Below are 14462 nucleotides of genomic sequence, written 5' to 3' on the forward strand. Positions count from 1 at the left end.
CCCAGTTCCCTCATTCTCTCTATAAAACTAAACCCAGTCATCTCTGTACGAATTGCAATGGAGTTAAGTTCGCGCTAGACAGTTTCTCCTATTGCAGTAGTATCATTGGTTAAAATCCACCCCTACCACTTTGCCTAGTAACTGGCTTCGTTTATTTTTGACGTACGTCAGGGACAATTTTACCTATATAATCACAAAACGAGCCTTACATAGACTTTGGTGACCACTTGGGGCTGTTTCCAGTGCTCCTAATGCTCACACCTGGTTGCGGTTCTTAGGAATGTGATGGTCAAAAAATTTGGAAAGAACCTTAGATCAGAAAACAAAGTAGGTTCTGGACCCAGAGATCAGCAGGAATGATACTTCAAAACTACAATACAAGGAGTTGAAGGGGAAGACGTGAGCATATTATTTAAAATGCTCCTCAGTTATCTTCTTTATTGTTTCTCTCATGCTTATTTTAACGTCTTCATGATCTAACATCCATCACGCCAATAAAAAAGTGTTGAAAAGTTGACACTTTGGGGGAATGTGTTTAGGGAAGCAGGGTTGTCTCCTCCCCAGTTTCTCTTCTCTAGAGCTCAGACTAGGAGAAAGGGTGAGAAAAGTTATCTTCTCTTCCTATTCCAGCGGCTATGGTAGACCTCACCCTACCAGCCTGGAGCAGACTCTAGGAGAGAGTGGGAGACAGTTTCAAACCAGAGTAGATTAAAGAGAAACTTAAATGTGGTTGGTTTGTGCTTGTAGAGAAGTCTTCTTATAGTCCTTGGACCACACTGCTTTGATACCTTGGATCCAACCAAGAATATGCCACCCATGAGGATCTTAGAAATGAACCCCCAAATCAAAAAGGTGCCCATTTAAGCCACATGGAATCTATCATAAAACGAACATAAAAAGTTGTTGCACTACAAATACCCCTGTGTTTCCTACTAATTGGACTCCCAAGGTTCCAAACTGGGTTTTTGGCTGCAGCATTCCAAGATGGACATTAAAAAGAAAACATTAGTTATAAAAAAAATTGACTAGGCATAGTGGCTTGCACTTGTAATCTCAGCACTTTAGGAGGTTGAGGAGGGAGGAAGATTGGTTGAGACCATGAGTTCAAGACCTGCCTGGGAAATATAACCAAATGCCATAAGTTGGGAGGTTTTGTTGCTCTTGCTGGGGCTGCTGCTCAGCAAAAATTCATTAAAAAAGCATTTGAATGTGGTGGTGCTGGCTTATAGTCCTAGTGACTTAAGAGGCTGAGGCAGGAGGATTGCTTGAGCCCAGTAGTTCAAGGTTGTAGTGAGCTATGATTGTGCCATTGCACTCCAGCCTGGGTGATGGAGCAAGACTGCATCTCAAAAAAAAATTTTTTTTTCACTGAACATAATATTTTTACTCTTTGGGAGGATAAAACTATTTGAATCAATTTGTGCAATAACTTACTACATGCCTAAAGTATTCCTGCCAGTGTTGTGGGGACACAAAGAGATGGCCTGTATTTTCAAAGAATTTAGAATTTAGTTCTGCAGATAAAACCCATGTTCATCAAAAACTTAAATTATAAATAATGATGGTGTGTGATTGAATTCTGAAGTTAATTTGTAGTATAGCGTATACATCCTTAGCTTAAGACTCAGTTACCGTGTTACCAGTTCCCAGATATCTTTACTAAGTTGGATATTTGTTCAGCATACACCAGCATCCTGAGATCAGTCTTTTTGCCCTGATACTTCTCAGATTCTCACTGTATTTTAATTGATTTTGTTCTTCAGTTGTTTGAAAACCCTTTGAGGTTGTTGGCAGATTTAGCAAATAATAACATAGGACACCCAGAAATTTGAATTTCAGAGCAACAGATACATTTTTAGTATATTTAATCCAATATTTGGGACATATAAAAAAATCCATGTATATCTGAAATTCAAATTTAACTGTGCATTCTATAATTTTATCTGGCACACTTACCTTGACAGTAGCAATTATGTCTATGAATTTTCATATCCCAATTGCTTAGCACTAGTGTTGCTTTTTTTTTTCTTAAAAAAGCTAAATTTGTGGACAATAAATAAACGTCTTATGTATGACATCGTGATTTCTGGGTTTGCTGAGAAGCGCTTATCTTTAAGTAGTCTATCTTGTGGAAAGATCAGGGACCCTAATTTTTATTTTGGAAAATATTGCCTCCATTGTTGTAAGAGCAATGTGTTTTAATACATGAACCCCAAGGCAGATGATTTGGGGCCCTAGTGACAGTTGGGACTCCCTTGGACAGCCTCTTATCTTTGCCTGGTTTCAGGCAGGGTTCCTGGAACCACAGCCGAGTAGCACCTCCTTCTACCTGCACCCTGATGTACACAACAGTATTTTCCAAGAAGAGGGGAGGAAGCAGTGTTCTTTTCAGTCAGCAGCTTTTTCCCAACCCCAGCTTCTCTCCAGACCACAAAGACATGGGACTGGGGACAACCTCAAGTGCTGGACAAGTCAGCATCCTGTTGTCATCAAGAGATAGGCTGTTGTTCTCGTTTTCCTCTGTTGAACACAATATGGATTTACGTGTAAAGGCGAAGATGATAAGGGAAATGTAAGCAGAGGTGGGGATTATTAAATGGAAACGACCAGAATACCCCTTTTCCCTGACTGATTAGTAACAGTTTTCTGAGTGAGGAACTTATTTTCAGATGCTCATTTTATTATAGCTCAATGAGATTGGTTTTTATTTGCATTCAATTGTCTTTACGTTTTAAAATAGTTTAATGAATGACTTTGTTTTCCTTGTGATTTTACAGTTATTTCTATTATGGCAAGTGGTATTTACAGTCTAACATGAAGTTTGGTTTAGAAATAAATTTAAATTGAAAATGAACTGATGTAAAGAAAACCTATTAAGTAAATAATACAACTGGTATTTCGCATCAGTGGTAAATATGAATAAATGAAGTTTCTAAATCAGTCATTTCTTCCTTCTGTAAAATAACCCTTCAGCCTCCCCAATTTCTCTGATGTCCTTATAGTAAAACTTTTTGAAAGAATTATCTGTACTTGCTGTCTCAAGATCTTACATTTGCTATTGTTAATTTTTTTAATGGAAATAAATGTACATACCGAAATGTATGCTAATGCTAAGTGAATTATCACAAAGTGATCATACTGTATTACCTCCACTCAGTCCTCCTGAAACACTCTTTGTGCCTCTTTTCCAATCACACACATCTTCGTCCTCCTGAAGGAAATTACTAATCTGTCTTACTGACATATATATTAGTTTTGTTATATATTAGAATTTCTATAAATGAAATCATGCAGTTTTTATTCTCTAACATTTGGCCTCCTTTACTCAACATTGTGGTACTCATCCTCTAAATGGTACCCATCCATTTAGAGTACCTATAGTTGTTTTTTTTTTTTTTTCATTTCAATGTAGAATTCCATGATGTAAGTGTGTTATAATTTATTCATTATACTGTTGATAAATGTCTGAATGGTTTCCAGATTTTATCGCTACTAGTAATGCTTCTATGACCATTTTCATAACTTGGTGTGCGTGTGACTTCAACTTCTATGGCTCTTACCCACTCTACTTTAGCCATGTTCGCCTCCTTGCCATTCCTGGAACATGGTGGGTGCACTCCTACGTCCAGACTTCTGCATAAGCTGTCCCTTCTTCTGAGAATGCTCTTCTACTAGATGGCCACATGGCTTGGTTCTTTAGTTCTCTATGTAATAGGTTTCTTCTCAGTGAGGCATTCTGTAATCATGGTACTTTCTTCCTTTTTTTTTTTTTTTTAAGAGACAGAGTCTCACTATGTTGCTCTCGGTAGAGTGCCATGGCATCACAGTGCATAGCAACCTCCAACTCCTGCACTTAGGGGATCCTCTTGCCTCAGCCTCCCAAGTAGCTGGGACTACAGGTGCACACCATCACACCTGGCTGATTTTTTCCTATTTTGTAAAGATGGGGCCTTGCTCTTGCTCAGGCTGGTCTTGAACTCTTGGCCTCAAGCCATCCTCTTACCTCAGCCTCCTGAAGTGCTAGGATTACCAGGTGTGAACCACTGCACCCGGCTAGGAACACCTTTTATATACCCTGAATAGCTCTGGAAGATTACTATTGTTATCTCATTTATAGATGAAAAAACCTGAAGCAGAGAGAAATAGCTAATCTTGTTATAGGCCTAACACCCCTATCCAAAGTGATTCCAACTAGACCTGATTTCAAATGTCTGTACTTGACTATGACACATAGGGCTAGTAGGGAGAAGAGGCATTACTTAGTGAACAGGGGAGATCCAGAGAGGATGAGGGATATGTGGTTCTGAGAGGAAGGCAGCTGTAAAGGGGTTGTGGAATCAGGAGGACAGTAGACACAATCCCGACTGAGAATTTCTGGGTCCACAGATACATTTTTCTGACCCTTCAAAGCCCACTCTCAGGTGAGTTTAGGTAAATGAGTGGAAGAGGGCCTTTGCAAACATAGCCAGGCTAACTCTTACTTCTTATCTTTTATAAATCATACATGCTGGGCCCAGTGGTTCAGACTGAAGAAATTCCTTTTTCTACTATTGGAATAGCATTTGATCTCTCATGATTTTTAGTCTTACCATGACTTTTTCATGCCCCAAAGGAATTTATTCGTATCAGTGATTCAACTTTTTGTTTTGGTTTTCTAAAAATAATTAAAAATACAAACATTTCAGAACATGCTCACCACTTTCTGGGTGAGCTTGGGACTTAGTCATAGGCCTTAAATAGACTTTGTTCTTTTGACTTGAATGGGAAAGTGTGACTTGCAATAAGATAGCAGAATAAATAGTCCCAAGGTGGTAAGCTGATGAAGGACATTCCTTCACCAGATAGCTAGAAGGGACATTTCTATTGAAAACTCAGTGAAATATAACCCAGAACAACGAAACAGACATTAATACATCAATAGAGTGAGGAACAAACCAGCAGCAGAATGCTTAGTGAGGAGAAATGCAAGATGGAGAGCTGGAGAGGCTTAGCTAAGCCAAGGAGTCTCATTGATCGTAAGGCAAAGGGCAGCCCTTCCGTGATCAGTGCCAGATTCCACATGACGCAGCTGCTGCCAGAATGAAAGAGTGATGAATTTCTGTCCACTTATTAGTCTCTCGGCCTCCAGGGCACTTAGCTAGCAGTTCTATTTTCAGAAGCAGAGGATAAACACATGCTTTAATCCCACTATTTAAAATCTAATAAGTATTTTTACCAAAGTGCCCATGGCCAGTTTTTCTATATTTTAGTGTATCTATATGCATGTCTACCGTATGTGTCTCCATAGACATCTAATGTTTTCCCTTATATGCTCTTCACCTCATTTGATTAAGAGCTTAAGCTCTGGACAAGCGTTACTTGTATTCAAATCTTGACTATGTAATTTACTGGCTATTAATTTGCTGATGTTAGAGAAAAACTTATCTCTTTATTGTTCATTTTGTTAACCTGACAGCTGGGTTGAATAATAGACTTCACTGAACGGCTTCATTGGATTGTGAAGATTAAGATAATGTGTGTACAGTGTATAACAGTGTTTGGGTAATGACAGTCAATATCATTAAGTGGATAAAAGTCCACAATACCTAGTTCTTATGTATAGTGATTTATGGTTTGCCAAGAGCTTTCCCACATATTGTTCTCCAGTTGATTACAAATGAGGAAGATGAGCCCTTCTGTACTGTTCAGTGGTTCACTCAACACCATAGAGCAAGTCGTAGAGCCAGAATCTTATGTAAAGAGATATTTTCATCTTTAGACTGATGTCCTTTTCACAATCTCATGCTACTTTCCTTTAAAATTAAATTGCTATTCTTTTTCTTTTAATATAATTGATTTGGCCAACTTCATTCATAGTGGAAGAATCATAATTAGAGCCCAGGTCTTGTCCCTCAGGAATGACTCAGAAGGAGCTGGATCACTTAAATTAAAATTGTGCCCATGCATGTTATCATTGATTTCTGAAAACTTTCTGGGATTTAAAAGAAGGTTTAGTTAGCTAAAGGAAGGAAATTAAATTTTACTGAGCAGAAGTCTTGGTTGTGAAGGACAGAAACTGAACTCAAATTGGTTTTTTTTTTTTTAAGACGGAGCCTCAACCTATCCCCCTGGGTAGAGTGCCATGGCATCACAGCTCACAGCAACCTCCAACTCCTGGGCTCAAGTGAGTCTCCTGCCTCAGCCTCCCAAGTAGCTGGGACTACAGGCGCCTGCCACAATGCCCAGCCATTTTTTGGTTGCAGCCATCATTGTTGTTTGGCGGGTCCGGGCTGGGGATTCGAACCCACCTCCTTAGGTGTAGTGTATGTGGCTGGCGCCTTAGCCGCTTGAGCCACAGGCGCCGAGCCCAAATTGGTTTTTTTAAAAAGGGAATTAGTTCTCTCTGTTATAGGTTGAATTGTCCTCTCCCCACCACTCCCCAAATATCTGGGAGTCCCACCCCAGAACCTCAAAATGTGACCTTTTGGAGATAGGGTCTTTACAGAGGTAATTAGTTAAAATTATGTCATCAGTAGGGAGGCCATAATTCAATATGACTAGTTCCTTATATGAAGGGATCATTTGGACACAGACACACATAGAAGATGCTGTTGTCTCACAATTCCAGAGGCTAGAAGTCCCAGATCAAGGGGTAGTGTGGGCAGGGATGGTTCCTTCTAAGAGCCATGAGGGAAGGATCTGTCCAGGCCTCTTTACTTGGAGATGATCATCTTCTCCGTGTGTTCATTTTCCAGGGTGGGTCATGACATCCAAGTGTCCCATTTCACTCCCTTCCATCAGATTTACCAACAGGTAGACTCATAGTTCTCAAGTGTGCACTGTCTTTTCTTATGACCTTTGAACAACGTTCTGGTTTTATTTAGTTGTTGCATTATGAATCATCACCCTATATTAATAGAAAGTTGTTTTCCAAACATTTGTTTCATTTAGCTTTCAAAAAATCATACCAAGTCATGATAGAGCTCCTATTTATTAGTTTTCAGAAATAAAAAGTGATGATTTTATAAAATATGTAGATTTCCATAAATCTTTGGGCTCAGTCTATAAGATAATGTGTAGTTTTCATTTCTATTTTACTGATTTTTGATGATCAAGCTTAACAGGTCAGGGTGGCTGACTTGTTTTCACACCTCCAGGCTTCCTTGGTCTTCCCTCCCCTACTCTCTGGAAATCTCTCTTTTCTATCTAAGAGATGCCCACCACTCACCTGTACCTTTATGATGTCCAGCTTCCTTGCTGGTAAAACCCCTTCTCACCATTGCTGATAAGCTTAATTACTTTTCCAAAATTAAAATTTGAGTGCATTAACTGTCAGCGTTAGTTAGGAGTTGTATTTCTTTTCTATACATACCAGCTACAGCTGGTCTCTACAAGATGAGGTATTTCTGGTCACTGGAGACTAGATTGACTGCAGAGGGTTGAGCCCAGAGGTCTCAGCCACAGTGAACCTGCCATGTTCCACTGTGTGTTTGTCTCCTTTAGGCATGAACTATGACTTCCACATCAAAATTCTATATGGCCATGTAGAATCAGTAAATTTTTTTCAGCAAAAGCATTTTTGGGCTTCTATAACCCAGACATAAGCCCTTAATCTCCATGCCATTGTACTTTTATAAGCTTGTATTCAATAACTCTTCTAATGATGAGGTGACTTTTTCTGAAGCTTTGGACCTTCAGATGTGTCAGTAACTGATACTGCTGAAAGGCTGCTATGTAGCTCCCTAGAAATTATGAGAACTACCTAGAAATCCTTTTTGGGGGGTAGAAAATGTAGTTGTATAAAAGGTCCTTCATGCTTCAGAAAGGTGCCGGCTCTGTTTGTTGAAAATTCCTAGAGTTGAGGTGACCTTTTGAGATTGATGGTGAGTGGAATGCAGACCATCCACGGCTTCTGTTCTGCTCCCATGTTGTAGCTCTACTAAAGGATCTGGCTGTAGCAGTGGGAGTCTGAAGAACCACAGGTCTTGCCCACCTTTCGTTGCTCCTGTGTCTTTTGTGAAGGTCCAACTGCTAATGCTCCTGTCAGTTACCTTGTCATCCTTAGGTGGTATTTCTGCTTAGACCACGTGTCATGCCCTTGTTTCTCAGATTACCCATTCATCACAAGTCAAGATGTCCCCGTGCCTCCTAAATCAACATGCATTTTCTAATTATGATAGAAATATGTACTTTTTTGTAATGATTGTGGGAACATACAGAAATGTATAAAGAAGAAAACAAAAATTTCCACAAATATTACTGCAATACTGTTATCCAGAGATGACTGGTATTAACATAATCTGTATTTTCTGGTACTATTTTTTAGTGCATGTGTGTATGAATTTTTAAAAATAAACTTGGCTTGGGCAGCACCTATGGCTCAAAGGAGTAGGACGCTGGCCTCATATGCTGGAGGTAGCAGGTTCAAACCCAGCCTTGGCCAAAAAACTGCAAAATAAATAAATAAATAAAATAAATAAACATGGCTTTATAGCATATATACAAATAAAATTTTATATATTTTCTCATAGTCATTATTTCAGAAGTGTTTTCCTATGCAGTAAATATTCTTTGAAGATGTTTTCCTTCATTATGGATATATTGTAAGATTTACCTCTTCTACTGTTGGGTGTTTAGTTTATTTTTTATCTTTTATAGTAAAGGGTGGACATACTTATGTCTTCATCCTCTTATTTAAAGATCTACTTAGATAAATTCCTGAAAAGGAATTAAAGGGCTTGATTACCATTAGCTTGATATATACTGCCAGATTGCCCATTAGAAAGGGATTATCAATTTAAACTACCAGCTCTTTATTAGTGCCTCTTTAAATATTCCTCCAATAATGAAAGGTATGTTTGTTAATATTTTTAACCATATGATATTAAACTGTTATCATATTCTTTTACATCTTTTCTCTTTAAATTCTAAGAAGTCGAGCATTATGTCTTGTATGTTTTTTCCTTATTTGCATCTATATGGTTTATTCAACATTAATTTTTTCTAATAGGTTGTTAAGCCCCTTCCTTCCTTCCTTCCTTCCTTCCTTCCTTCCTTCCTTCCTTCCTTCCTTCCTTCCCTCCTTCCTTCCTGCCTGCCTGCCTGCCTGCCTGCCTTCCTGCCTTTCTCTTTCACTCTCTCTCTCTTCCTTCCTTTCCTGTCTTTTCCCTCCTTTCCTTTCTTCTTTCATTTTTTTTTTTAATGTTAAACCTCAGCTAGAGAGGGTTGAGTTAATGGTACTCCTCTTTCACAGTCATCATCAGCATCAGCCCTTTTCTCCTGACTCCTGACTCCCATTTTACTCCCGTCACACGCATACGTATAAGCAAGCTTCCTAGCGTGTTCACTTAACATCCTTTCAGTTATAGGAGTTGTAAAATGTCTATTTTCGTAAGCATACATTTTCAGTTTACATAAATCAAATGGTTTTGTGTATTACATTTGATCCTGCACTTTATTTTTACTTAGCACAATTCTCGTGATTCACTTATGTTCTCTGTCTATCTGGTACTTAAGATTACTGCAAAGTGCTGTATAGTGGGTGCTTTTCGCTGCATTTTGCTAAGATCGCTTCCCGGGAGGGTCATCCTGATTCTCCCCGCATTTCCTCTCCTTTCTGCCATTGCAAATGAGGCATGCCTCTGTTCAATCTTGTGTGAGATGTTTGTTTGGAATACATGCATGCACATAGGTGCAGAATTATAAGGTCATATACCTAATTTGACTGCATCTACTAATTGCTCTTCAGATGGCTGCTCCAGACTAAATTCCCACCAGCAGTGCATGAGAATTCCTAAATCCCTACATCTCTTCCACACTTACCTGGCTACTCTAAAGAGAGTTGAGTAGTAGGTAAAAGAGATCAATTATTTTTGTTTTAATATGCATCTTTCTGATTACTATTGAATTTATTAACATCTTTGGTTTTTTTTCCTCTTGTGTATATTGCCTAATCATAACCTTTACCCATTGTCCTATGTGGCTTTTATTTTTTTTTTTTATGTAGATTTCTAAGTGTTTTATTTATTCTGTTCTGTTCACTACTGCTCACCATTAACCATGTGGGTTATTTTTCAGTAGCATGAGCCACACTTCAAATGCTCAGTAGTCACGTGTGTCTGGTTGCTACCATATTGGGCAATGTAGATACAAAACATTTTCGTCATTGCAGAGGTCTCCATTGGAAAGAACTATTCTAGAGATTAGATGAAGATCCGTTTTGGACTTTGAAAATTTTTTCTGTTCTGTCATCTGTCTGCTAAATTTGTCTGTTATTATATAATGTACATAAATTCTCAATTTTGATGAAACATGTTTATTAATTTTTTCGTGATCTATGCTTTTCAAATTTTATTTAAAAAGTTTTTCCCATCTCAGTTTGCCATTATATTCTGTATCTTACCTTTTATTAATTTTTATAGCTCCAATCCTTTTACATTTTAGCTTGTATTCTGTCTAAAATTCATCTTTATGAGGGCCAGGTGCAGTGGCTCACACCTGTAATGCTAGCATTCTGGGAGGTGGATCCCTTGAGCTCAGGAGTTCAAGACCAGCCTGAGCAAGAGTCAGATCCCATTCTCTAAAAATACCCAGGCATTGTGGTGGGCGCCTGTCATCCCAGCCACTTGGGAGGCTGAGGCAAGAGGATTGCTTGAGCCCAAGAGTTTGAGGTTGCTGTAAGCTATGATGCCTTGGCACTCTACTGAGGGCAACAAAGTGAGTGGGCAAAAACATGTAGATAGCTGCTTATATTTAGATATGGAAAAAACTGATCAAGATCAAATAGTAGCCCACATGCAAAACACTACCAAAAAATAAGATTTATCTTTATTTAATTTGACATTAGGTAGAAATCCACTTTTATTTTTCTCCATATGTGACTAAGTTTCTTTAACACTATTTTAAAAATTGTGTCTTTCGTCATTAATTTATGGTGCTACTTTTGTTATGTAGTATAAATACTTTATGTATAAGTTCCCATGGATCTGTTTCTAATTTCTCTTTTCTATTTCATTGGTCCATTTATTTGTTCTTCACAATTATTACTTTTTATTGCTATGACCTTGTACTATGTTTTAGTATCCAACGGGCCAGATCCTCTCTTTTTACTGTTTAAGGGTTGACCTAATTATTTATGAAAACTTATTCTTCCAGGTAAATTTAGGATAAGTTTATTTAGTTTTTCTAAAAGGAAACTGGAAGTTTTAATGGGATTGCATTGGATTTAAGTAAATTTAGCTTAATCTGGAGAACTCTTACATCTTTATAAAATTGAATTAGCTTATTTAAAATTATTTATATAATTACCTGTGTCTTTTATTAGAGTTTAGAAATTTTCCCTCTGGGGATTTTGTATTATATGTTTTGCTTAGCTCCATTTCCAAATATTTTATTGTTTGATTTCTGTAGATTGTACCTCCTTTTTAATTTTTCTAATTGGTTATTGCTGGTCTCGAGAAATTCTATAATTTTGTAAGTTTATCTTATAAATAGAAACCCTGTGAAAACTTACTAGTTCCTATAATTTGTTGATTTGTAAAAAATCTTTACATATTAAGAATGTTCACTATTTGTATATTTGTTGGAAGTGTTTTCCAGTTTGTCACTTGGCTTTTAAGTTTGTCTATGATGTTTTTTACATTTCTAAGTTCTAAAGTTATCATGTAGTCAATTCTATTAATATTAATTTGTGATTTCATACAAGGAATGTATGCTGTTTGGCAAAATGAATAGTATTTTCCTTTGTTTTCTTCTGTACTAGCAGTTTGATTTCTGGCTTTCCTAAAGTGAGAATTCCTTCCCAGAAATGTCCTCCAAAGTTGACAGAAAGTGTGTTGTCACTTTGGATCCACTAGGGGCTAACACTTGAAAGAAACTGATGTATCTTCCGAAAACACCTATCTTTTCCTCTCTGAAAGAGAAAAAAGAAACTGGCTACACCAAAGCCTTACTGAAAACAAGTAATTTTCATTTAAATTAAATGGATGGCAATGGTACAGAAGAGTCTAGACAAAAAGAAAAGGCTATCAGTAAAGATAATAAGTTCTATAAAGAAGATTCAAAGTTTCTTAGTGGAAAAAAATGTAAACAGAAATTATTTTAACTTTAGCTTAAAAGAAAGAGGAAACTAAAATAGAAATTTAAAAATATTGCTTCTACACAAAATCCACATACATCATCATTAAATAAAAAGTAGAAAGCAAGAAACGGCAATAAAGGCTTTTTCTCCCTTTTCCTCTTTGCTCTAAAAGGCCAGGAGGTGGGGCTAACTTGCTTCCCATATTCTGTCGAGTTTCTCCAGGGAACTGAGTGAAAATGGTCCCCAAACTGAAAAAATCAGTTGTTTTTATTGAAATGAGGCAATCTGTAGGAACAAGCTGAAGGACTATGCTGGCCCCAAAGCAGTCATTGAAAAGTTATTCCTTCCTGGATCTTAGTAACATTCTTTGTTTTGTTTTTCTTTTTGTTTTGTTTTTGTTTTTGTTTTTGGTGCTGAAACCTGGGAGTGAACCATTAGTAACATTCTTAAAATCATGTTTATGATTCAAAAGCAGATGAATCCACAAAGAGTGGGAAGGTGCAAGAGAAGGATGGGAGGAAGGAGGGAAGAAGAGAGAAAGGGAAGGGCGGGGGAAGGAGGACAGGAGGCTGAACCAACAGCAACACTGCAATTCTCTTATCTATGAAAACAAAAAAGGACAGCTAAAAACGGTTCTTTTCATGTAGATAGTTGCTTATATTTAGATCTGGAAAAAACTGATCAAGATCAAATGGTAGCCCACATGCAAAACGCTACAAAAAGCAAGGTACTATTATTTTTAAAAAGGTGCATATACCAGCTTGGAACTTGACTTCCGGGTGCCCTTTCATAAGTAGGGCAGCTACGTCACACAAAATATGAAAGCCCAGGCTATGAAAAGAAATTATTTTTACGTCACTTGAAATAAATGCATGAAAAGTTTACATCTGCGTATGTGACAAGGTAAATTTTTTAAAAATCAACTAAAACCCATTTTAAATATTCCAAATTACATTATAAAGAACTTTCAAATTGTTAGGTTTTCTGTTGTATTCTACCTTACTATCTATACAGACTGAGTATGTACATCAGAAAGAACATATTCATAAATAGAGACGAAGAAATATTGTAAATTAGTTCACAAAGTTTGTATTTATGGATGAGTAATATGAACACAAGTAGGAAATGCAATACAATGGAAAGGTTTTCTTTGAAAAGCATACTGCTCTTGAGAAGCTGAGACCAACAGTCCCCAACCTTTCTGGCACCAGGACTGGTTTTATGGACTGTTTTTTTTTTTTTTTTCCATAGACTAGGGCAGGATTGGGGGGCAGTTTCTGGATGATTTATCTCCATTTTATTTATTTATTTGGGACAGAGTCTCACTATGTCACCCTCAGTAGAGTGCTATGGCATCACAGCTCACAGCAACCTCAAACTCTTGGGCTTAAGTGATTCTCTTGCTTCAGCCTCCCAAGTAGCTGGGACTAGAGGGGCCAGCCACAGCACCCAGCTCTTTTTTGGTTGCAGTTGTCATTGTTGTTTAGCAGGCCCAGGCCAGGCTCAAACCTGCCACCTTTGGTATATGTAGCCAGCACGCTACTCATTGAGCTACAGGCGCTGAGCCGAAATCTTTATTTTAAAACCATTCATATTTTCTGTGATTGGGTTATGGTGCATTTATGTATTTTCCTGTTTTTCTATATTAGTTTTAAGACTTATAAAAATTATTTGTAGGTCCTTATGTAATGTAGAAAATATCCCATTGTCTGTTTTATATGTTGCAAAAATTGTCTTCCTGAGTTAATTAGCAGAAATTAAAAAATTTTAAGTAACAAAGCTTTCAGTCTTTTCTTTTATGGCTTTTGAGGGTTTTTTGTGGTCAGTCTCAGAAAGGCCTTCTTCACAGACAATTAAAAATTTTTTTTTTCATATTTTGTTCCACTATTTCTATTATTTTTTTACTATTTTTTAAACTTTTGAATCTTTGATCCAGCTAAAAATAATTGTATTTAAGAAATGAAGTAGACCCAGGCATTGTGGCTCATGCTTGTAATCCTAGTATTTTGGGAGGCCAAGATGAGAGGGAGGATCTCTTGAGTCCAGGAGTTGAGACCAGCCTGAGGAACATAGCAGGATTCTGTTGATGGTGGCCACTGTTATCCTAAATAGCCATTACATACAGTGTGCTGCTGGACAGGCCCCTGTGGGGCTGGATGAGCTTGTGTGTCACCTTTTCTTATAGATGACGTTAGGAAACCAAACACTCAAAGGACTATGGTGCCAGTCAAGAACTAAGTACACTTAGTAATGCACTTATAAAGTAGTGACTGACTATAAGTAGAAATGCTTTGAAGATATAACCACTGTAAGATGAGGAATATTGTGTAACCTTATAACCTGTGAAGAAACATCTCTTTAATATATACTATGATGAGCTAATAACATTGTGATGTTTACTTTT

Source organism: Otolemur garnettii, unplaced genomic scaffold, assembly GCF_000181295.1.
Source record: "Otolemur garnettii isolate 467f Iridium unplaced genomic scaffold, OtoGar3 scaffold00165, whole genome shotgun sequence".
NCBI lineage: Eukaryota > Metazoa > Chordata > Mammalia > Primates > Galagidae > Otolemur > Otolemur garnettii.